This window comes from Triturus cristatus, chromosome 1_2, assembly GCF_964204655.1.
Source record: "Triturus cristatus chromosome 1_2, aTriCri1.1, whole genome shotgun sequence".
Taxonomy (NCBI): Eukaryota; Metazoa; Chordata; class Amphibia; order Caudata; family Salamandridae; genus Triturus; species Triturus cristatus.
This window is the reverse complement of record NC_140580.1, coordinates 36774117-36800180: the sequence shown is the minus strand read 5'-3', so window position 1 is coordinate 36800180 and position 26064 is coordinate 36774117. Positions and strand designations below refer to the sequence as shown.

The 26064-nt window shown below is 49.2% G+C and overlaps 1 pseudogene across 1 annotated transcript in view; it reads left to right on the top strand.

The window, feature by feature from the left end:
- Window positions 1–26064, top strand: part of LOC146866698 (lysine-specific demethylase 5B-like) — a 448321-nt pseudogene that overhangs the window by 212489 nt on the left and 209768 nt on the right. The window contains exon 6 of the transcript XR_014966523.1: window positions 23128–23307. The product of XR_014966523.1 is annotated as a lysine-specific demethylase 5B-like (transcript). The remainder of the gene's footprint in view (window positions 1–23127; window positions 23308–26064) is intronic.

Sequence of the window (26064 nt, the reverse complement as noted above, 5' to 3'; positions counted from 1 at the left end):
TGATTTTCCTACGGTGGCTTTCAAAACTAACCTCCTTACTGAGGTGCTCCAGACGGCGTCGACTTCGTTGGAGCCACTGCTTCCCTTCAACGACACCCTCACAGACGTCCGGTTGGGCACTTGGTCGTAGCCGGCCACAGGGGACCCTGTGGATAAGAATGTCGGCAGGCGTCACCACCCGGCGCCTGGTGACCCCGCGTTTTGGACCACTCATCCTACGCCTGAGAGTCTGGTCATCCAGGCCTCGACGTCGCAGAGTGCCTTTCCCACGGCTCCACCGGATAAGAACTCTTCAGAAGTTGGAACAGTTTGGTAAGCAGTTGTTCTCCTCGGTCAGCTTGGGGCTGCGGTCGGTGAACACCGCCTGCTTATTGGGCTGCTATTCCCACGCGGTGTGGGATACGGTTGCTCAGGTGTTGCCTCAGTGTCCTGAGGAGGTCCATGCTGTGCTTTCCCAGGCGGTTGCTGAGGGTAAGGATGCAGCAAAGTTTGCCATTCGGTGTGGGGGGCAGTCCACCTCCGCCCCCGCTGCTTCTGCCTCCAAACCTTCCTATTCCGAGCATTGGGGACAACCCCACGCCAGTGGGTGGCAGGATTTGCCATCACCTCCCCCACTGGCGCGCCATCACATGGGACAAGTAGGTGTTGCAGATCATACGCAAGGATTACTCCCTTCCATTTCAGTCCACCCCTCCAGCCATGCCACCTCGGTCCCACCGCATGTCGGCGGAACACTTAGCGACTCTCCAGCAGGAAGTTGCGGCCCTCTTGGCCAAGGGGGCCATCGAGTGCATTCCTGGGCCAGAAGTAGGGAGTGGTTGTTATTCCCACTACTTTCTGGTCCCCAAGAAGGACAAAGCGGGTCTGCGTCCTATCTTGGACCTCCGGGACGTCAATCACTTCCTCCGGAAGGAGAAGTTCAAGATGCTGACTCTGGCTCAGGTCTTAGCTGCCCTCGACCCTGGAGACTGGATGGTAGCATTGGACTTGCAGGACACATATTTTCACATCCCCGTCCTGCTGGCCCACCGGCGTTACCTGCGGTTCACGGTAGGCCAGGAGCATTTCCAGTTTGCCGTGCTCCCCTTCGGCCTTACCAGCACCCCTCGGGTGTTCACGAAAGTGATGGCGGTGGTTGCAGCTTATCTGTGCAGGTCGGGGGTGTCAGTCTTCCCCTACCTCGACGACTGGTTGTTGAAGGTGGGCTCGCCCCAGGCAGTCATCACCCCCCCTTCTGACTACGTCCGACCTCCTGCATTTGCTGGGGTTCTCCATCAACGTGCCGAAGTCGCAACTGAGTCCCCCTCAGAAGCTCCCCTTCATTGGAGCGGTTCTGGATTCGACGCTGTTTCGGGTTTATCCTCACGAGCAGCGAGTCCAGGATATTCAGGCTATGATTCCGACCTGTCCCGGGTTTCAGTCAGGGTGACCCTCCGGCTCCTGGGCCTGATGGCCTCCTGCATCCTGCTAGTGCCACATGCCAGATGGCATATGCGGGCTCTGCAGTCGGACCTGAAGTTCCAGTGGGAGCAGCATCAGGGCAACCTGTCCGATCATGTCCAGATATCGGAGGGCACTGCACGACAATTGCAGTGGTGGCTCACGCATCGCGATTGTGTCAATGGCAGATCCCTCTCCCTTCCCCAACCGGAGCACACAGTGGTGACGGATGCGTCCCTCCTGGGATGGGGAGGCCACTTGGGAGAGGCAGAGATCAGAGGACTCTGGTCTCCGGCAGAGTCCTGGCTCCATATCAACCTGTCGGAGCAGCGGGCGATCCGACTGGCATTGAAGGCATTCCTTCCCTCTGTCTGGGGAGTGTGGTGCAGGTGTTCATGGACAACACCACCGCCATGTGCAACAAACAGGGCGTGGTGGGGTCATGGACCCTATGTCAGGAGGCTCTGCGCCTCTGGACATGGCTGGAACATCAAGGCATTACCTTGGTGGTTCAACACCTGGCAGGTTCTCTGAACGCCAGGGTGGACTAACTCAGCCGCCGGTGCTGGATCGATCACGAATGGCGTCTGCACTCGGACGTGGCGCAAGGTCTCTTTCAGCAGTGGGGAGAGCCTTGGTTAGATCTATTCGCCACCGAAGAGAATGCGCAATGACATCAGTTCTGCGCGTTGGAATTTCAAAGGCGGCACTTGCTCTGCGACGCTTTTCGTCGCGAGTGGAGTTGCGGTCAGTTGTACTCCTTTCCGCCTATACCACGTCTGCCAGAGTGCTGAAGATCTGGCGCGACCGGGCCCAAGTCATCCTTGTGGCTACGGATTGGGCACGAAGATATTGGTATCCCGAGCTACTCAGCATGGCGATCAATCCCCCGATCCGTCTGTCTCTTCGGGAGGATCTTGTGTCGCAGCAGCAGGGAATGGTCCTCCACCCGAACCTGTCCAGCCTCCACCTCCATGCATGGAGATTGAGCGGCGACAGTTGACAGCTTTCGATCTTCCTCCCGAAGTCCGTGATGTCATCTTGGCAGCCAGGTGTCCCTCCACTAAAACGGTGTACGCCTGTCGGTGGAGCAAATTTGTGGCATGGTGCACAGCGAATGCTGTGGGTCCCCTTTCTGCCCCTCTTTCGGAAGTTCTTGTTTTCCTGGTTTCCTTGACCCGGCAGGGCTCTGCTCTGGGCACTCTCAAAGGTTATCTTTCTGCCATCTCTGCCTTTCTCCAGCATCCTGATCAGCCTTCTCTTTTTAAGTCTCCGGTTGTTAACCATTTCCTTAAGGCATTACGCACACGTTTCCTCCCGTGCAGTTCATGATGCCTCAATGGGACTTGAATCTCGTTTTGACCTATCTGATGTGCGCTCCTTTAGAGCCCCTTCATACCTGTCCTTTGCGTCTTCTCACTCTCAAGACGGATTTCCTGGTAGCTATCACCTCTGCCAGAAGAGTGAGTGAGCTCCGGGCTCTTTCTTCCAAACCTCCTTTCCTTTTTGTTCATCCGGAAAAGGTGGTTTTAAGCACTGTCCCTCTTTCTTGCCAAAGGTTGTCACGCCCTTCCACATCGGGCAGACCATCACTTTGCCCACATTATTTCCGCCTCCGCATCCTTCAAGGGAGGAGGAGAGGCTCCATCGTCTGGACTTAAAACGTGCGCTTGCGTTCTATCTGCAGCGTACACAGCAGTTCCGGGTGGATGACCAGATCTTTGTTGGCTATGTGGGCGCCAAAAAAGGTTGGGCCGTGCACAAACGAACCATCTCGCGGTGTCGTTTTGTGCATCAAAGCATGCTACTCCTTGGCTAAGAAGGAGCCTCCTGTGGGGCTGCGTGCCCATTCTACCAGGGCAACTGCAGCCACTACTGCCTTGGGACGCGGCGTTCCCTTGCAGGACATTTGTCAGGCAGCTACGTGGGCCTCGCTGCACACGTTTACCAAGCATTACTACCTTGACAGTCAAGTCCGGAGAGACGGCTTCTTTGGCCATTCTGTTCTCCGTGACTTTCTGGTGTAATTTGTTCGCAGACCCACCACCGGGGTTGGTATTGCTGGGGTATCTATTCTAAGGTAAGGAATCTATCACTAACGTGTCCCTTTCAGATGCACAAGTTATTACTTGTGTAACGATATATCTGTAAGAGACATTAGTTAGTGATAGATTCCTTACCGCCCCACCTATCCTCCCCATTCTGCGAACTGGTTACTAGAGTTAAGGTCATCCCTTTTAGGGCCCTAGTTTTCTGCACCAATGGTCAGTATCTTGCATGGCTCTGCGTTCCTGGCGTGGAAAGTCGCGTACAGAACTGACGTCAGCGCGCATGGGTGGCGTCTAAGTACTCTCCGTGGCGTCATCTCGGCGCTTATGACGCCAGTGACTGACGCGGAGCCACACGACGCCACCTACTGACGCGCAGGGGTACTGCTAAGCGAAACTTTCCGGATCCAGTCTGACGCCTGGGGATATTCTAAGGTAAGGAATCCATCACTAACTAATGTCTCTTACAGATATATCGTTACACAAGTAGTAACTTGTGCATCAACAAGCAAGAGTGGGTCAATCTATACTAAAAACATTATATCAAACAAGTGATTCAACCATTAGCTAGCCACTGCTTTACACCCAAAGCTAAAAATATATATGTCTACGGCCAATACATGCCACAAATGGAATATGTTATTTACCCAACAAGCATTTATTCGTAGCGTGTAATACCTTAGATTCATATGTACCCACCCATCTTCCCGGAAGCTTCTGGTTGAATTACTTTGAAATATTTAGGATACATTTAACACACTAAACATTTTATATGCATGTTCTTTATATTCTATCACTTTATTACTCCTACCTTTCTAACGCTCACCCAATGAGCTAAAAAGAATCTAACAAAGGAGCCAAGGAACATGCGCAGTACACACTGGAGGAGGGGTCACTATACCTAGTTACTCGAAGACTAATTTGAAGAAAAACAACTTGTAATCGACCGGGCCCAGCACTAGATGGGAGGATGATGCTAAGCATGTCAATCTACGACACTACACCCTATCAATAGATGCCTAATGGGTAAGTAACATTTTCCTTCTTCCACATGCTATGGGATTTAGAGCGCATGGCGTCCCGGAGGCATCCCAGTGCAAAGAGAGGAAGCACAGTGATTCTAGGATCGAACGTAGGTAATCATAAAAAGATCACCCTGGAAAGAGGCAGGTTTTAATGGCTTTGCGAAAACACAGCTCATTGTCCAGACACATAATGTCCAAGAGGAGAAATTTCCAGAGCTTAGCGGTATTATATTGAAAGGAGCGCCCTCCCATTGTAGCTCTTTTAACTCCAGGAACGGTGACCAAATGTTGGTTCGATGAGCGAAGGGCCCTATTCGGGACATAGTGACAATCTGTTGAAGGATGGGTGGGCCTATTCCAGGAAGAATTCTATGGGCAATGCACAAGGACTTGAATTCAATTCTTTGAGGCGTTGAAAGCTGGTGCAAAGCCATCTACCCCATTGAAACCTGGGACTACCCAGTAACACAGGAGCAGCCACATTTTGTACTGTAAAAGTGCCCTTTTTTGCATGGTTGCCCAAACGTTTTGCCACACTGCTGATGTACTTTGCCTGAGTGTGCCCAGGGTTCCTCCCAAATGGGTACCCTGGGCCTATGTTCTTTCCCTAAAACTGCATTAAGACAAAACCCAGTTGGCACTCTCCGGCCACATGTCAGTCCCTTGTAAATGGTACCATAGGTACCAAGGGCACTGTGGCCAGGGAAGGCCTCTAAGGGCTGCAGCACTTATTGTGCCACCCTTAGAGTACCTTTATGCACACACACACACACACACACACACACACACACACACACACTACCATTGCAGGCTGCCTGTTTTGGTGCAGCACAAACTGGCATAGGTCAGCCTCCCCTCTAGCTGGGTGCACTACACCAGTGGTGAGGGTACAGATGCAGAAGCCCTGTACCCATACAGTACCTAAGCCAATTCTTAGTGTAAGTGCAGTAATGTCATTGAGTATATGGTGCTGGGAGTTTGTCATTACGATCTCCACAGCACCATAATGGCTTTCCTAAAAAATGGGAAGTTTGGCATGAAACTTCTTAGCATATTAAACCAACACTGATGCCAGTGTGGTATTTAATGAAAAATGCGCTCAGAGGGCATCTTAGTGATGCCCCCTGAAAAACGATCCTAAGTCTATTGTCCTGGCTGAGTGGCTACTCGCCAGCTTTCACTACCAGACATTTTTCTGGACCCCTAGGTCGAGAGCCTGCCGCTCTCTGGGACCTAAAACAATGCACATACTGGGACGAGGTGCCAAGCCTCCTCCCCCAGGATGGGGAGGGTCCACGAAGGGGGAGCTTCAAAGGCTTGCCGCCTTTGTGAGCTACCCCAGCCATTTGCTGCTTCCAGCAACTGGCCCCCACTGGTTCTGACCCCCACTTTGGGCGGGAGAATCGGTGGGAAAACCGAGGGAGGCAGGGAGGTGTGCCCACCTTTGCCAACCCCACCCCTCAGGTGGGAGAGGCAAGGTGAAGCACAACTCTCAGTCCCCGCCATCTTGCAGATGGGGGGGACCCAATCCAACCAACCAGAGAGAGGCATATGTCCACTTCCCACTGGAGGGTGGCATAATAGGGGGTGTACCCACCGCAAGTGAAGGACCCATTGGTCCCAACCTTTACTTACCTGTAACGCCCCATATCTAGTATTTAGGGGCAACTCTGACCCTTGCCTCCTCGGGCAAGAACCGACCAGAAGAAGAGATTATGAAGGACCGCGGAAGCCGTGCTGAACTAAGAGGAAGTGGACGCCTAATGACTTGGCCTCAGCCCCACCGGCCTGTCTGCCTCTCAAACCTGCTCCAGCGACATCCCAGTGTGTCCTGCAGCCATCAGCCCTGGCCAAATCCGCGAGCCTGCACCATTCTGCACCGACGCCCACAGCCTGAGTTTGAGTAGCCCAACATCATGAGGAGGTCTCCCCGGTGATCCTGACCTGATATCGGGTGATCTCTGACCTGCCTCGAATTTCCAATCAACGCCTGTAGCCTCTTTCCGAAGGACGCAAATACAGCACACTGCACCCAGCCGCCCCTGCGCTGTTGTGGGTACACTTTGGGTGCGAACTCAGATCCCCATTTGCCCTGAGCCTAACACCAGGAGCTTTGCTCCCACAACCTTGAAGTCTGCTCGTGAGCAGCCACCAACCAGAGGCCCCCTATCCTCCATTGGATAACTTTGGGCCTCTGTACTCTGCTGCCCTAGTGCCGCTGATGGTGCTAGGACAGTGCATCCTAGACCCTGGGTGAACCCTGGTTCCAACCCCAGAAAACCAAACTCCCAAACCCAAGTACTTAATTTGCAACCGATAACCTCATTTCCTCCCATAGAATTATTTTCACAAGAAAGCAGTCCATGCAGCCCCAAGTGTGAAGTTGGTTTTGTCTGGGAACTTGAAAAACTGCAAATATCTAAAAACTGCTTTACTTACCTTTTCTCTAGGAAATGTCCCAGTGTGATATCTAGGCATATCACACTGAGTAGAAAAAGTAATCCGTAAAGTAATGTGAAAAGTAATCAAAACTAATTTAACAGTATGTTCGAGGCATATGAGCTGCAGATTGTACACTTAGCATAGATCGCCATCTGGTGTTGGGCCCGGATGTTTGCAGTTTGTTTTTGTTCTTTGGACAGTCTTTGGAAGTCACGAGTTTGGTGACTCCTCCTTCGGTCCGTACTGCGCATGGGCTTCAGCTCCATCCTCAGATTGTTTTTTTCCGCCATCGGGCTCGGATGTGATACTTCGTGCTCCGGCTTCGAACTTCTACGGTTCCAGCCTCGACGGAAAATCCTCGTTCTTCGAGTTTCTTCATCTAAATCTTCATCTCTCGAAGTGGCACTTTTCTCCATCCCGTACATCGGCACCGGCCTTCGGGCCCTCCTCGACTCTGGTCCCGGCCGATGGAAAGGACTCCGTTCAAAAAGAGCCCAAAATGTGGGTCTAAATTTCCCCACACCGACCTCCATCAGGTGTGTAACCTTTGCCTCTCTCCAGAACACGAGGCTAGAGACTGCCCCGCCTGTAAGTCTTTTCGATCAAAAAAGACCATCCGGGATCGAAGAGCTCGACGCACCATGGCGCACTCATCGACCGCAGCTCCACCGGACATCTTCGGAGACGACGACGAAGCTTCGGGGCAACTACACGCCGAGCAGGAGGACGACGTCGTCAGCGCTTCCGAGGCCGACGACTCCGACGTGGAGGACATCACACCGGCGCAGCGGGTCATGAGTACTGTACCCCCTCCCACCCCCGCGCCCAAAACCAAAGAGACTCAGGTTACACCCTCGCCTGCAGGCCTGGGTAAAACCAAGCACACAGCTTCTATCACCCCACCTTCGGGCCCGGTGTCGAAGCCTCAGAAGTCTCACGGCAGCTCGGGCTCGAGCCAGCCGACGCCTGGTGCCGATAAACCCCATCCGGCTCCGAAGAAAGTGACACCCAGCTCGACTCCGAAGCCACCGGTGCCGAAGCCTGGACTCTCGGTGCCGACAAAACACAAACACAAATCTGTCGGCACCGACACTCCGGCGCCGAAAACTCCTTCGACGCCGAAAAAAACGGAGGTTCCAAAAAAGCATGGCGCACAGAAACCATCGAAACCCTCGGCCCCGAAAACATCGGCGCCAGCGGACGATTCGGTGCCACTGGACCTCTTTACACCAGACCCTTTGCAAAAGACTCTATCTAAAGATCCAAAGACTGGGCTACTGACTTTAATTGTCAAGAAAAGACGTCTTGACACACCGGCTCCTCCTCCACCACCCAAGCGGAAGGACTCTGCTACTTCTCCTCTCAGAGTACCCTCCCCACTACCTCCTCCTCTGCCTCCTCCACCTCCTCCACCCCCTCCCCCCCCAGGTCTCCGCCACCCTTACCTCATCGCTCCCCGACCCCGTCCCCAGATCCGGATTACGGGGATCCAGATTATGACCCGGCGGACGCCCCAATGGACCCCACTCCACCGGGGACCCCTGACCCATGGGAAGACTACCACAACCCTGACATACCAGATATGCCTCAGGACGACCTATACCCATCCAGGCCGTCTCCCCCTGAGGACTCCTTAGGGTTTCATCACTTAGTGCAGAGAGCAGCACACTACCATGGGGTGGAAATGCATAGTGAACCAGTGGAAGACGACTTCCTACTGGACACATTTGACATTCAGGACAAGTCCACGTCTATCTTGCCCATGCTTAAAGGTGTCACCAAGCATGCTGCAGAGGTGTTCAAAGACCCTGTCAGGGCCAGGGTATTGAACCCTCGAATAGAAAAGAAGTACAAGGCGGCACCCACAGACCCTGCATACATTAAGGGCCCTGCTCCCTTAGATTCCCTAGTTGTGTCCACAGCTAGAAAGCGGGCTAACTCCCAGTCCTCAGGAGAAGCCCCACCGCCAGATAAGGAATCCAAACTTCTAGACGCATCTGGCAAGCGCACCGCCTCCCAAGCTGCAAACATGTGGCGCATTGCAAATACACAAGCGCTACTTGCGCGCTTTGACAGAGCACACTACGACGAGCTTGAGGCTCTTATACAGCATCTCCCCGAAAAACACAAGCGCAAGGCTCATGACCTGATACAGGAGGGTAAACTAATTACAAACACCTCCATTAAGTGTGCCCTCGATGCAGCCGACACCGCTTCTAGAGCCATAAATACCAGCGTCCTGCTTCGTCGCCATGCCTGGCTCAGGATCTCAGGGTTCAAGCCTGAAGTCCAGGCGTCCATACTAAACCACCCCTTTGACCAACAAACTCTCTTTGGGCCAAAGGTGGACGAAGCATTAGAAAAGATGAAAAAGGACACAGACACAGCAAAGTCTATGGGGGCACTCCAATCACAGGCCCCTAAACGCTCCTTTCGACGCTCATCCTTTCGTAGCACAGGCAGAGGCTACTCCACCGATAACGCCTCTACCTCCTACAAGTCCCCTCCTCAAAATACCTTTTCAAAGGGCTACCAAAGGGGTGGTTACAGAGGCAACAACAATAAGGGCAGGGGCAAAACTAACACCACCCGTTCTGCCACCCCGCCCGCACAATGACTTCCCTACACTCCCCCCAGACCATCCCACTCCGGTCGGGGGCAGACTACAAAACTTTATCCACGCATGGGAATCCATAACATCGGACAAATGGGTGAACCAAATTATTCGGTCAGGGTACTGTCTCGAGCTAACATCTACCCCACCCAATATCCCACCAAGGCACCGTCCAATGTCTCAAGAACATTCCACACTGCTCAAACAGGAGGTGCTCTCCCTCCTCCAAAAACACGCTATAGAGCAGGTCCCCGTCAATCAGCAAAATCTAGGGGTCTACTCCCTGTATTTCCTTATACCAAAGAAAGACGGGACCCTGAGGCCCATTCTGGACCTCCGGCCTCTAAATGGGTACATACATTCAGACCATTTCCACATGGTCACCCTACAACAAGTCCTCCCGCTCCTCTGTCAGGGAGACTTTCTCACTACCTTGGATCTGAAGGACGCATACTTTCACATTCCAATACACCCTTCTCACAGGAAGTACCTCAGGTTCGTGGTGGACGGTCAGCATTACCAATTCACGGTTCTCCCCTTCGGGGTCACCACCGCACTACGGGTGTTTACCAAATGCCTAGCAGTTGTAGCAGCACACCTCAGGCGTCAACATATTCACGTCTTCCCTTACCTAGACGACTGGCTCATAAAAGCCACGTCCTACAACCAATGTGTGCAACACACCAACAGCACCATTCAACTACTCCACTGGCTAGGTTTTACGGTGAACTACCAAAAGTCCCACCTCCTACCATCTCACACAAAGCAATATCTCGGGGCAACTATAGACACCTCCAAAGGTATTGCCTATCCAAACTCAGCCAGGATCGCAAGCATACAAGCCTTGCGCAAAACATTCCTTCCTCAACACTCTCTTCCAGCAAGAGTGTTTATGAAGCTCATAGGAATGATGGCGTCTTGCATTTTCATAGTGCCCCATGCAAGACTCCACATGCGTCCACTACAAGAGTGCCTAGCACGACAGTGGAACCAGGCCCAGGGTCAGCTGACGGATCTGGTGTTGGTGGACGGCCGCACCCATCACTCTCTGCAGTGGTGAAACACCACAAACCTTTCCAAAGGGCGGCCGTTCCTGGACCCGGTTCCTCAGGTGATTCTAACAGCGGACGCATCGCTCTCCGGCTGGGGAGCGCACCTCTTACACCTCACAATGCAAGGTCTATGGACGCCACAGCAAAAATCGCTCCACATCAACCATCTGGAGCTCTTGGCGATCTTTCTAGCCCTAACATCTTTTCAAAAAACAGATTTCGGGCAAAGCAGTCCTCATTCGCACAGACAACATGACTGCAATGTATTATATCCAAAAACAGGGGGGGACACACTCTCCCCAGCTCTCCCGCTTAGCCCAGAGGATATGGAGATGGGCAATTCCCCAAAACATCTTTCTCCTGGCACAGCACGTTCCAGGCGTACAAAACACCATGGCAGATTTGCTCAGCAGACAAACGCAACAACTACACGAATGGGAACTGCATCCACAAGTTCTTCACCCATTCTTCCAACAGTGGGGGCATCCTCAGATAGACCTCTTCGCCACCCACGAAAACAAAAAATGCCCAAACTTCGCCGCCAGATACCCACACCCATTGTCCAAGGGCAATGCGATATAGATGAACTGGTCAGGCAGATTTGCATACGCCTTTCCACCTCTCCCACTAATTCCATTAGTGGTAAGGAAGCTACAGCAACACTCCCTCACACTCATTCTAGTAGCTCCAACATGGGCCAGGCAGCCGTGGTACACCACACTACTACAGCTATCGGTGGTACCACATCAAAAACTGCACCTGTCCCCATGCCTCCTAACCCAGAACCATGGAGAAATCAGGCACCCGGACCCAGCTCAGCTCAACCTTGCGATCTGGCTCCTGAAATCTTAGAATTTGGATACCTTAACCTTCCCCCTGATTGCTTGAACATCATCATGGAAGCCAGACGTCCTACCACTAGAGCATGCTATGCCGCAAAGTGGAAAAGATTTGTAATTTACTGCCGTAACAATACAATCAACCCTTTAGATGCATCCATACAGCACATCATATGCTATCTGCTCCATCTTCACAGGTGTAACCTGGCATATTCATCCATACGCCTACACCTAGCAGCGATTGCTGCTTATCTACAAAACAGACAGCATTTATCACTGTTCAGAGTGCCCGCTATTAAAGCCTTTATGGAAGGCCTTAAACGAGTAATTCCTCCCAGGGCACCACCTTCCCCTGTATGGAATCTAAATGTAGTTCTTACACGGCTAATGGGTCCACCCTTCGAACCAATGCATAAATGCGAGCTACAGTTCCTCACCTGGAAAACAGCTTTTCTCGTAGCTATCACTTCCCTTAGAAGGGTTGGCGAAATACAAGCGTTCACTATACAGGAACCCTACTTACAAATACATCACAGCAAGGTCATACTTCGTACAAATCCGAAGTTTCTGCCCAAGGTCATTTCCCCCTTCCATCTCAATCAATCGGTGGAATTACCTGTCTTTTTCTCGCAACCTCAATCTGTTGCAGAAAGGGCCTTACACACACTTGATGTTAAGAGGGCTTTGCTGTACTACATACAAAGAACGCAACCTTTCAGGAAGACTAAACAATTGTTTGTTTCCTTCTCTCCACCACATAAAGGCAACCCCATCTCTAAATCAGGGATAGCTAGGTGGATTGTAAAGTGCATACAAATTTGCTATCAAAAGGCAAAAAGAACATTATCTGTTCCACCTAAAGCCCACTCTACTAGAAAGTTAGGGGCTTCGATGGCTTTTCTAGGGAACATACCCTTAGATGACATCTGCAAAGCAGCCACATGGTCAACACCACACACCTTCACAAAACATTACTGTGTAGATGTGCATTCCAAGCAGCAAGCTAGTGTGGGCCAGGCTGTACTAAAGACACTTTTTCAAACCACTGCAACGGATACCGGTGGTCGCCGCTAAGGTTGGGTACTGCTATATAATCTATGCTAAGTGTACAATCTGCAGCTCATATGCCTCGAACGGAATATGCTACTTACCAGTATGCATCTGTTCTTGGCATGTAGAGCTGCAGAGTTGTACACGCCCACCCGCCTCCCCGGCTACCTGTGTCCGTTCCAGTCCATCTTATTTAGATACAACACACATGGGTTTCTCACTGTTATTACTACGCTCCATCATTTCCCTGTTGGCGAAAAACAATCTGAGGATGGAGCCGAAGCCCATGCGCAGTACGGACCGAAGGAGGAGTCACCAAACTCGTGACTTCCAAAGACTGTCCAAAGAACAAAAACAAACTGCAAACATCCAGGCCCAACACCAGATGGCGATCTATGCTAAGTGTACAACTCTGCAGCTCTACATGCCAAGAACAGATGCATACTGGTAAGTAGCATATTCCTTTCCACTCTATCCAAAGTATTTACTAACCTGTAACAAAGTCATTTTTCATTCAGCTTGTTTGTGTTGTTCAACCTGCCTTGAAAAGTACCATTAACACTTACCTGTGCCAGGCTAGCTTGGTTCTAGAAAATAAACATACCTAAATAATATTTTTGTACAATCAAATTGGTCTGAGTTCTGTCTTTAAATGTTTGACATCATTTCTTGCCTGAGTCTGTACAACAAATGGTTAACACTGCCCTCTGATAAAGGCTTACTGATCACCCATACTACCACAAATAGAGAGTAAGGTGCTATCTACTTTTACCTCTGCCTATCTTTCGGGTTCCACTGGACTCTGTGCACACTATACCTAATTTTGGTATAGTATATACAGACCCAGCTGCGTACATGTACCGCTTGCAGTTTCTGGATGGAAGCCATGGGAGATCCCAGATAAAAAGAATTCCCATAGTCCAGGCTGGAAGGGATTAACGCCTGGACTACTACCTGCCTTGCAGTCTGAGGGACCAGCGTCAAAATGTTGTGTACCATCCGCATCAGACCAAAGCAGCTGGCTGATGTTTTAATGGCCTGTGCGGGCTGCCATCATCAATGAATCATCAAACCACATGCCAAAACCTTTTATAGTTGGCTTATTAGCCAGGGAGACCCAAGCGAGCTGGCCACTTCAGATCGTATTGGACGGGGGATTTATTGCTAAGTATCATTAATTCAGTTTTGGCTACATTGAGCTTAAGACTGGATTGATTCATCCAGCTGGCTATTTGTTCCCAGCATGCCGGTTCTGGTGGCTCAAGTGGACTAATGCATCCACTGCAGGGTCCTGTGTTCGACCTCATAGTCACAAGTTAAAATCTCGGCGGGTCCACTCAGCATTTCATCCATCTTAGCTCGATAAAATGAATACCTTTAAGTTGGGTAACAATAATCATCTGTTATTCAGCGCCAAGATGTCTACGAGTGAACGTGCGCTTTACAAAATGCATACGTTATGTTCCCAAATTAACTGGGGGCGAGTCGTAACCAGGTGTAAGTGAAAGCACCAGTTGGGTGTTCATCCGCGTAGGAGACTATGGACATCCCAATAGGAGCTGCAGTATCCGCCAGTGGCTGAAGATAGATGTTGGGCTGAGGTTGGACCCCTGCGGGACCCCACAAGTGACAGGCAAGATATTCAAGGTGCAGCCCTGGTCAAAGACTTGTAATGTTATCTTATTTAGAAAATAACCAACCCAGTCCAAGACTTTCCCTGTAACACTAGCTTTACCAACCCTGTGCAATAGTATAGAATGGTCAACCGTGTCAAAGGACTCACTAAGGCCCAAAAGGACGATGGAGACCATGCCCCAGATTCTAATCTCGTTTTAGCCTCTTCCACCACCAGTAAAAGGGCAGTCTCAGTACTATGTCTTGGGCAGAAGCCAGTCTGTGTTTGATACAAGCAAGAGTTGGCCTCCAGAAAGTCAGAGAGACACCTGTTGATATGTTTTTCAGCCACCTTACGTAAAAGCGGAAGTTTTCCAGGCAGGCAGGGTTAAGGTTAGGTTTTTTCAGGGAGGCTTTAACCATCGCACATTTCCAAGACTTGGGAACAGACCCAGTTTCCAGCGACAGGTTGGTTCAGTTTGAGCAAAATAGGGAGGATAGTTTCCTGTTCTTGAGCAATGATCCTGGGGGAAGCCTGATCAAGGGGAGAGCCTGATTCTAACTTACTGAAAAGAGCCGTCTGCTCTTCCAGTGTAATGGGAGGGAATTGGGACAGGATGGAGGAACAACTATTTCCTCTATTAATGTTAGGAATCGAGATAGTGCTTCTACAGTCCTTTTCAAAAGATTGGAAAATAACCAACATTTTTTAATTAAAGAGGGAAGCAAAGACAATGCATCTTTCAGTTGATCGTTCAGAAAGAGGTGTGCTGGAAGAAGGGTCTAGCAACATTTTAGTAATTTTAAATATTTCTCATGGGGTATTGCTAGCCTTATTAATCCTTATTTCAAAATAAAACACCTGGGCAGTGAGGATTTCAGAGTGATGAACTAACTTTCTCCATATATATACCTTGTTTTGGTTCTGCAAAATCTTTCCTCCATTCCTGTCTGCCCCAATTTTTTTTTTCAAGTTTTGAGGTGGGGGGAATACCACGGTGCAGACTTATTGTTAGATTTTTCATTTCTTATCTGCTTGGTGATATTTTGGGCGGTACAAAAGGGGGTGGTGATGGACTGAGCATCAGAACCAATCAAACACTCACACTCAGTCAACAGATCTGGGTTTGATCCGTCACCGTTCTTTAGCCCACTCTGCCACCCCAGTTCAGACATGGCCACATGCAAATCAGTCTGACCCTGTGCCTCATGGGAACAGTCCAGCCCGAACTGCCAAGCCATGCCTTCCCTGGACCAGAAACAAGCTTCCTAGGACCGGTTTCTGGCATTTCAGCCGTCTTCAGCCAGGCTTGCTTGAATCCAGTGGCAAAGTGAGCAAGGGACTCACGTCTGAGCATACCCTGCCAAGTTATGACGAACAAAGCGGTACAAAAGGGGGTGGTGATGGACGGAGCATCAGAACCAATCAAACACTCACACCCAGTCAACAGATCTGGGTTTGATGCATCCCCGTTCTTTAGCCCACTCTGCCACCCCAGTTCAGACATGGCCACATGCAAATCAGTCTGACCCTGTGCCTCATGGGAACAGTCCAGCCCGAACTGCCAAGCCATGCCTTCCCTGGACCGGAAACAAGCTTGGCTTGGCAGTTCGGGCTGGACTGTTCCCATGAGGCACAGGGTCATACTGATTTGCATATGGCCATGTCTGAACTGGAGTGGTGGAGTGAGCTAAAGAATGATGAAAAATTAAACCCAGATCAGTTGACTGGGGGTGAGTGTTTGATTTGCTCTAACGCTCCATCCATCATCCCCTTTGGTATCGCTTTGTTCGCCCTAAATTGACTTCCCCCAGACAGCTGGAATATTTCCGCCATCTTGGATGGGGGGGAAGTCGGCGGTACAGCTGCCTGGCCGGACCCTCCCAGTCGCCTATAAATGAACCCACAGCCGCGACCGCGCAGCGGGCGCGCCGAAGGCGCGCCAGAGGCAAGCCCGTCTCCGCCCGTCCGCGCCGGGATGGCGCTGGGCGCTGGCATTATGGACGGCGGGAGGTCTGACCCTATCATGTATTCACGAGAAAAACTCTTGGCCTTGGCGCGCCCTTCTTGCCCATCCTCCCCATGGTCCCCCCTTGAGTTTCCCTCTCACTGTAAGTCCTGCCCGTTTGAATTATCCCCAGCACAACTGACTTCCTGCCCTTCTGGGTTTAAGTTATTTAAAATTCTCAGTCTCAACTGCCGCTCGCTGATAAAACATCACGCTGAGATCCTGGACCTTCTAACTGATGAATCTCCTGACGCTCTCTTTCTCACGGAAACCTGGCTTCACCAGGACGCCACCGCAATACCATGGCTGGCTCTCCCGCCTGGCTACACACTCAAATCTGTTAACAGAGAATTGGGAAGAGGTGGTGGGGTGGCAATGATAGCTAAGGAATCATATACAACCAATTTAGTGAGTGAACCCATAGTAGGTTGCGAGTGCGCATCATTCAAAATTGGGCTAACTGATAATATCTCTTTAGCCGGTCTTTTGATTTATAGGCCCCCCGGGTCAACGACCAGTTTCAAAAAGGATCTTCTTGATAAAGTGGGGCATCTGGCTAGCAAGTCTGGAAGCCTTTCAATTAAAGCAGTGTGTGCTTGAAGCTACCCACATAGCCGGCCATGTTTTGGATCCAGTCATTTCTAACCCCCCCCAAATCATTATGCGTTCCCCAGTTCCTCAGGTCTGGACAGACCATTTTTTGGTCACCTTCTCCCTACAATTTCCGATCAAAATTGACCCTAGTCACCCCATGAAGATCCTAAAGCGTGCCTGGCATAAGCTTAATCCCGAGATTCTTTCTGCTTGGCTTTCTAGCCACCAACCACAACTACCCGCCTGCGCGGACGAAGCAAACCAGTGTTATCAGGACTGGCTGATGGCTGGTCTGGACACCCATATCCCTGCAAAATGGGGTAAGATTGGGCGTGGGCCATCTAACCCATGGTTCAACGAGGCCCTTTCCTTGACCAAAAAGGGCTGTAAGAAGTTGGAGCGCGCTTGGAGGCGCTCCTACGATGCGACTGCTAAACTTGAATATCAAGCAGCCCTTAAGTCTTACCATAAAGAGATTCGCAGAGCGCGGGCTGACTTTGTGGCAAATAAAATTATGGCGAGCTCCAACCCTACAAAAACAATCTTTTCCTTACTGGGCAATATGAAGAAATCCGGTGGTAATGAGGGTCATCCAATCACCTCGAATAACCAGTGTAGTGCGTTAGCTACATATTTTATTAATAAAGTGGAACTAATCTACCAGGGACTCCCACAAACTTTTTCCCTGTCTGAAGAGCTGGCCCCCTCAGGGGGTGAGTCTTTGAATGCTCAGAGCTTAGGGGAATTCCCTCCCATTACGGCTCTGGAGTTTGCGTCTCTCAGTTCCAAAATCAAGTCCGGCTCCCCGGCGGACCCAGTGACTCCCACCTGTTTCCGTCTTCTGTATCCCTCCATCTCCGAACTATGCCTTGAAGTGGTCAATCGGTCACTACTCACGGCATCAGTCCCCCGAGCTCGGAAGCATGCCAAAGTCATCCCCCTTTTGAAAAAACCCTCCTTAGCTGCATCCGACCCGAGTAATTACCGTCCCATCTCGCAACTGCCTTTTTTGGCCAAAGTGACGGAGGCACACGTGAACTCTATCCTGGCAGGCTTTGTCGAGCAACATGCTTTATTTGACCCTACCCAACATGGCTTTCGCCCTCGCCATAGTACTGAATCTGCGCTCCTGGTGGTATCTGAAACCATTAAAAGTCATCTCGATGCAGGCGACTCCGCGGCTTTGATCCTATAGGATTTGAGTGCCACATTTGACACTGTATCGCACAAAATACTTCTGAGACGCCTGCAGGACATTGGGGTAAGGGACTCGGCCTTGGCCTGGATTACTTCCTTCCTGTCAGAGAGATCCTTTCAGGTCCTGGCTCCCCCCTTTTCCACACAAAAGTGCGCATTGCACCAGGGAGTACCTCAGGGCTCTATACTAAGCCCACTCCTATTTAACCTGTATGTCAGCCCATTGGCAACACTGGCCAAGAGTAGGGGGCTTTCACTGGTCTCATACGCCGACGATACCCAATTAATGATCAGCTTCTCTAAAAAAAGTTCCGCCAACCTAAACAATTTCACGGCTGATCTATTGGCTATCTCCGACTGGATGGCAGCAAACTGCCTTCAGCTGAACTCCGGGAAATCCGAAATTCTGCTTTTCGGTAAGGATAGGGAGTTATGGACTGACCTTCTCTGGCCAGAACGTCTGAAGCCTGCCCCAGTCCCTAAGGACTCTGTAAAGAACCTTGGCTTTTGGTTTGACCGCGGTCTAACCTTCGAGAAACAAACTAAGACTGTTGCGGGGGTCTGTTTCGGTCTCCTGCGGAGCCTCAGACCACTGCTTGGGTTCTTTACTCCATCGGTGCGGCAGTCCATCATCCAATCATCTGTTCTTGCCAGATTGGACTATGGGAACTGCCTTTACTTGGGAGCAACAAGGGCTAGTATAAACCGCCTCCACAGGATCCAGAATGCTGCAGCCAGGGTTCTGGTGTCTCTACCCAAGCATTGTTCAGTTGCCCAGGTGCTTCCGAAACTTCACTGGTTGCCAGTGTGTAAACGCATTCAATTTAAAGCACTATGTATTTCACACAAAATTCTTGCAAAGCAGGCCCCGTCAGGCCTCCTGGAACTATTGGAGCCTTACGTTCCTACGCGTTCCTTGCGCTCCGCCGACCATGCTCTGGTCTGCGTCCCTCAGGTGCGGAGGGCCAGGGCAGGGGGGCGCTCTTTCCGACACCTAGCAGCTAAATTGTGGAATTCTGTCCCGATTTCAGTTAGAACTATTCCTAGCCATTTGACCTTTCGCAAGGCCCTGAAGACGTGGCTCTTCCCCCTTCCATCATCTAACCCTCAGTGATCTGCTCCGGTGCTCGCTCCCTGGTTCTCGCTGCTGCGCTGGGACGCCTCGTTGCTGAGGCAGCCAAGCGCATTATAAAATTAATTAATAATAATAATAATGCCCAGACGTGGGTCCCTTGCTCACTTTGCCACTGGATTCAAGATAGCCTGGCTGACGAGGGTTATGAACCCGAAACCGGTCCCAGGATGCTTGTTTCCGGTCCAGGAAAGGCATGGCTTGGCAGTTCGGGTTGGACTGTTCCCATGAGGCACAGGGTCATACTGATTTGCATATGGCCATGTCTGAACTGGAGTGGTGGAGTGAGCTAAAGAATGATGATAGATTAAACCCAGATCAGTTGACTGGGGGTGAGTGTTTGATTTGCTCTAACGCTCAGTTCATCATCCCCTTTGGTATCGCTTTGTTCGCCCTAAGTTGGCAGGGTATGCCCAGACGTGGGTCCCTTGCTCACTTTGCCACCGGATTCAAGATAGCCTGGCTGATGAGGGTTATGAACCCGAAACCGGTCCCAGGATGCTTGTTTCCGGTCCAGGGAAGGCATGGCTTGGCAATTCGGGTTGGACTGTTCCCATGAGGCACAGGGTCATACTGATTTGCATATGGCCATGTCTGAACTGGAGTGGTGGAGTGAGCTAAAGAATGATGATAGTTTAAACCCAGATCAGTTGACTGGGGGTGAGTGTTTGATTTGCTCTAATGCTCCGTCCATCATCCCCTTTGGTATCGTGGTGATATTTTGGGTCAGCCAGTTTGTGATCTTATCATGATTATCCAGTGGACCAAGGCCCACCCAGGGTAAGGATTGATTCAGTGAACACTTCCAGCTTTCCCAGTTTAACTCGGACCATTGTCTATCAAACATGGCTGTACTCTTAATGGGAGCAACCAGCCGGGAATTGTTGGTAAATACCAGATCCAACAAATGACCCCCTATGTGGGTGGAGCACTGAACTCTTTGCTGTAATTGTAGGGCAGCTAGATCGTGCATAAAGCAGGTAGTTTGGGGGTCTTTAGAATCATTCAAGTGTGGATTTAAATCTCCCATGACCGTTAAGGGAGTATATTTTATGACCAAACTCGCTAGAACATCGGGGTTGATTGAATAAATGACTGGCCTGGCCTGGGAGGCGATATACTAAGCTTCCGACATTGTGGTAGTATGGAAAAAAGATACAGAAAACGCAACACTTTCACAATAGGAGAGTGAGGGGATCAATTCTACAGTTGAATGAATTTTTGTCTGGGGGTCAGCCTGAACTACATCCGGTCCGGATTCCTCATGAAGCCATGTTTCCGTGAGGAAAACTACATCCAGTTTGTAATCTTCTAGGAGAGAACGGATGTCCAGCTTATGACCTGGAAGGACCATACAGTTGAGGAGAAGCACATTTTGTCGAGATTTAGGTGTGTGGAGTTCCCTACTTGTAGGATCAAAAGGAAACCTATAGGAGCAATACTTTAGAGTGCTGTCTGAACTAGACACATTTATTGAGTGGCTACAGTTATCATGTGTTGTCCCTCTAGCTTTAAGTAGGAAGGCCCTGGAATATATTTGCTGGTGAGAGGTTAGAGTTGCAGGTTCCCTGGCCCCGGTCGGGCGTGGATGGGTTTGCCTTAGACGCGCCTTCAGCACGCCAGCAGTGCCTCCATTGCATGCTCAAAGAAAACATAAAAATCACTGCCTCATAGGTGCAACTGATCAGCGAACCCTCACAGTGCTGCTGCTTCTCTGATGCGCGCCTGCTGCCCTGCCGTTTTTATGCCAGGCCGGGACTCCAACCACTAGAGCACCAACCAGAAAGTGTCCGCTCTATGGTTGGTTTGAAAAGTAAAATGCACAGTGCTTCAATTCCCCTCAGTGCTACCATTACTCTGTTCTTTCCCTCGCCGCCCCCAATTGCGAATTCCCACATCCTAGATGGTTACGAATAGCTATCTTGTGCTCGTTCGTATCTTCACTGTTAGCTGCATCATCATGGTTGGCACAATTCGGTCCATCCACTATGCCTACAAAGACATCTAGATATGCTGTCATCTTTACATTCAAGAGTTGCAGCCCTTACCATCATTGGTTGCAAACAAGCTAAAGCAACAGTCTGCATCGTAGATTTGAGTTGTCAGAGAAGACCCTGTTGACTACAGAACTGTCTGCTGCTGCATCGTTGACAGATGTCATGTCACCTACAACATGGTCTGCTGGATACTGTCATTTGAAATGCATGTTGCCTGCTGCATCATAAGTTAAGATGTTCTCTTCACAGCAGACATAGATGAATTTTGAGTCTCATTTATTCATTGTCTCTTGTAGAGAAGAATTAACAGTCAACCACAAACAAGAATATTTTTATATTATAAGTGCTCTGGGATAGTTGGCAGGACTATCCAGTGCTTATGAGTTCAATCGAGATGCCCTTGAAGAAGAACTAGGATTACAGGTAAGAAACCTTTCCTTCTCCAACATGGGTAAGAAACCTTTCCTTCTCCAACATAGATTTTTCATAGATTCACATGCTTGAACCTTCTCACATCATCCAAGTGGGTGCCTCCAATACATACTGAGCAGTATGAAATAACAATTTCTCATAGAAACAGCCCCAAAATAGTGTGTTTTGAGCTTTTCAGACTCATTTTAAAAGACACAAACTTCGTCTAATGAGATTTAAGGTCCATGAACCTAACTTAATTGTACAAAGGGTGCCCAAAGCCTTGAGGTTGAGGACCGAGGTGTGCCCATAGGTCTGACCCAGCCCCCCCCCCCCACACACACACACACACGCACATTGTCGAGCCCTCCATCAGATCTAGCCGGCAGCCTGCCCCGCCAACGAACGAGTTCCTTTAAAGGTAACCGTTCCAGCAGGCCAAACCTGGTGCCTGTAGCTGACCCGCACTCCATCGCTGTCGACCATAGCTTTTCACTTTGGCCTGTTCTAGCACGACCAATAACCTTTGGTTCCCGCTTTGCACTTTTTGGTGCTAGACAACTCCTAAAAATTATATTTCTCTTTCCCCAATCCGAGATTTGCTTTTGGTGTCTATTTGCTCATTAAATTGCTAATTATATTCCTATTTTTATAAAATGGAGTAGACTATTTATTGTGTTGTGTTTTCGACTTAACTGTTTTTGTACTAATGAATGCTGTACCCTTGTTCCTTTGAGTTTAGCCTGACTGCTCTGTGCCATGGTTGCCCAGGACTGAGGAAGGCTTAAATTTTAAGAAACCTAACTGGACTTGATACAGAATAGTGACATTATTACTTGGTGATAATCCACATTCTCACAGAGGCACGGGTGAATAGGCCTCAGCCTGATTAGAATACATGCCGTCACTTTTCAGTCCCACACAGCCTGGTAGGGCGGTCAGTAACCACTCTTGCCAAACACCTGCCTCAGACTTGATGTTAACTCTGGCACTGCTACCCCAAAAGTTGGAAAGTCTAGTGCCTAAAAAGCAGAAGTGGGAATTTGTGTGTCTTACACCTGGTTAGCTTGCCATAAGCAGACAGTCTTTTCTCCGAGAAGGTACATGTACAGTATCAACAGGTGAGCCAAATTCAGCATTAAATGAAAGATATGTGAAAGCTGGGTATGATCTAGCACAAACTGATATGCGAGAGCCAGCCTTATGGTTTAAACGAAATGCCATTGCAGGGATTTGCAAGCATGATTGCCTGGTATTTGTTATTTGGAATTCAGTAAATGTGTTAAATGTTTTTTAGACCTGCTGTACTCGTACTCTTACAAAGTGTCTGAAGTTGTGAAGGAACCTAGGAAACGATATGGTGTAGGGTGTAACAGATTGAAGTAAATTTTTCAGATTATAATGGAACAACATATTGGAATACGTTTTCTAGTTTATAATGGAAGTCCTTAAAATGTAGATTTTCATTTTTGTACAAATATATTTAGATTTCCATTTTGTCACTTTAAATTTATGACCTAAATGAAGATTATTTAAATTGACAACTTAAATGAAGATCCGTAGTAGTGCTGAAATATTCTTGACCATTGACTTGTGCCCGCATGTAGTGAACCTAGTTTTGATTCTTTGAGTCTGGATTAGTGACTGATACTTTTGTGTCTAGGCTAGCGGGTGTGTGCCAGTGCTTGACAACCTGGTGGAACTAGTGTCAAGAGGTCATAGTATCCCAGTGCATTTGGATTCATTACCACGACTGGAGTCCCTGGTGTCAGAGGTCCAAGCTTGGACAGAGAGTGCATCCAGTACATTCCTGACTCCGGACTTAAACTTCTCTTTACTGGAGGTGAGTCATTTAAATCTTTCTATGTATTAGTTGTTTGAAAGTACTCCATTTTGACATGGACACCCCCACTTTCGCCTGGTACATGTGATTTTGACTAGAAGTGCACTGTGTTCCTGTTAACCAGGTCACCAGTGCCAAATCTCTTTCCCAAAACAGGACAATGGTTCTCCCGATTGGCAATGCCTTTAGCACCCTCTAGAAGTCCCTATTAAATAGTACCCCTGGTGCCTAAGACCTTGGGTACAAACGAGTGTCCCCCAAGTGCTGTAGCACAGTGTCACTCTCAGGGACCCGTCACCAAACTCATACAGGGCTGCTATCGTAGGCTGCATGTTTTGATGCAGACAAAAATGAAAACATGACCTGACACACATTCCCGTGTGCCAGGTCCCCTGACACTGAATGTATCACTTCAAATCAAATTTTATTGCTATAGACCTCGTCAGATATCCACAATATAAAAAAATATAATTTATACAGGAAGTGTCGTTCATAGATTAAACCGCTCTAAAATAGTGGTGAACAAGTTTTTAAAAATTTAAATACTTTATAACATAAAAATTCATCTGGGGGGCTCTTAATAATTCAATCTGATCCATAATTCTAGAGATATTCTATTTAATACAAATAGGTTTTATAAAACAGCTATGTGCTTCAACCAGGAGTTTGTTAGGGCAAACAAACCGTACATGTACCAAATCTTGAATACCTCCTCCTCCTCATAGATCAGAGGCCAGCTTTATCCAGTGTGCCACCCCAGTTTTCAGTTAATTCTTTTAGTGGTAGTGTCCTCAATCGCAACATCAAAATACGACGGCTAACCTTATGATCTAATGAAAATCTCAGATATTTTGAACTCACTTTATATTGTACTCTAGCTAAAAATGGCTTATAGTGGGATAGCTGTAAACAGTAAGCCTCATCAGTATCAAAGCTCAATCTTGGGGTGGATTATTTTAGGAAAAGCATCAAGAGTATTGGGGACCAAGATTGCAGGAGTTTAATAGAACATTGGCAGTATTCCAAAGCATTCTCTAGGTTTTCTTTAAAAGTATTTTCCCTGGACCAGCCTTAAAAGTATCCTGACGTAAGAGCGCGCTCAATGAGTGTGAGAAAGTGGCTCTGTTCCCAAATAGGTTCAGTGTGTACAGAGTCCACAGTCCCCAGAGGTTTGGCAGAGGCTAAAGTTAGATAAAACCTTACTCTCTAAAGTGGTAGTTTGGTCGAGTAGTAAGGCAGTATCAGAGGACCATGTTAAGCATTTGATGTACACACTCAGTCAGCAAATGAATTCACACACTCAAGAACTGAACTCTAGGCCAATTGTTTTGTATAAAAAAATATACTGTTGTTTTATTTCTAGAACCAAGCAAGCCTGGCACAGGTAAGCATGTAAATACTTTTCAGCTACAAGATGCTGTTGTTGAATACTTTCAAAAGATAGTAGGACTTTGTACCAATTCGAGTTTACAGGGGTTGCAATGCAATGCACAAACTTAGTAGACTCAGTACATAGGAATCAATAGGCTTTTTGAGTAAAAATGCAGTTAATTACTTTTCGGATTACTTTTTCTAACACAGTGCTGGATCCTAGATTCAGCACTCGGGCATTTCCTGAAAACGGTTGAGTAAATATGTTTTAGTTAGAGGTACGATTTTTAAAGAATATTATTGTATTTCAAAAGTTGACACTTCGAAACTTTTTTGCATAGAATCACCAATGTTATCCTATGGGAGGAAATTAACTTTGCAGGTAAGTTACTTTAACATTACTTTTCTTTCTCAGTGCTGGATACCTAGATTCAGCACTGGGACATTTCCTGAAAACAGTTGAGAAAATGCGTTTTGGTTAATCGGGTGTTTTTTTTTTTTTTTTTTAGGAATATTCTCAGTTTTCAAAAGTCGACACTTGGAAACTTTTTGGGAGAAAAAGTGCCAATGTTATTCTATGAGGAAAAAGAGGTTACCGGTTTCCAGGTAGGTAATCGGTCTTTTGAGTTAGGGTTCTGGGGTAAAACTCAGGGGTCCCCCAGGGTCAGTGATGCACTGCTGTTGCACCCCCGGTGGCACTAGGGTGGCCGGGTGCAGAGTGTTGAGGCCCAATGTTATCCTATGGAGGATAGGGGGGCTCCGGTTGGTGGCTGCTGGCAAGCAGGCCACGGGGTTGTGGGAGCAAAGCTCCTAGGGTTAAGCTCAGGGCAAGTTGGGGACTAAAGTAGCACCAAAGCTGCACCCTCAGCGACACTACGGCGGCCGGGTGCAGGGTGCTGTTTTGAGGTCGGGTGCCCTGTTGATTTCAATCGCGATTCTCTGGGACAAAGAAACACTTCAGGCTCGGGGACGAGGATCTTCCAGGAGCGACCACCACTTCGAGGGGTAAGTTGGGATGTTGAGGGTTGGTTAGGCACTGTTGGTTTGGGCACACAAGGCCGTGGGGCGTCGGGTGCAGGGGTGTCTTGCGACGTCCTGGTAGGGGGGGGTCCTCTGGATTGAGGCTGCAGGCGTCAGGAGGCTTGAGGCAGGTCAGGGATCGCTGGATCTCGGGTCAGGATCTCCAGGGGGACCTCCTCGTGGTGTATTTTCACTCGATCTCGGGCCGGGTTCGGCAGGTGCAGAGGGGGCTGGATTCGCGGTTTCTGGCTGGCACTAGGAGCTGCAGTTTAAACACGTCCGGTGTTCACGGGAGAAACAGTCTGGAAAGTGAAGGCAGGCAGGTCCTCCGGGGTTTGTGAGGTTGCTGTCTGCTGGACACGCTGG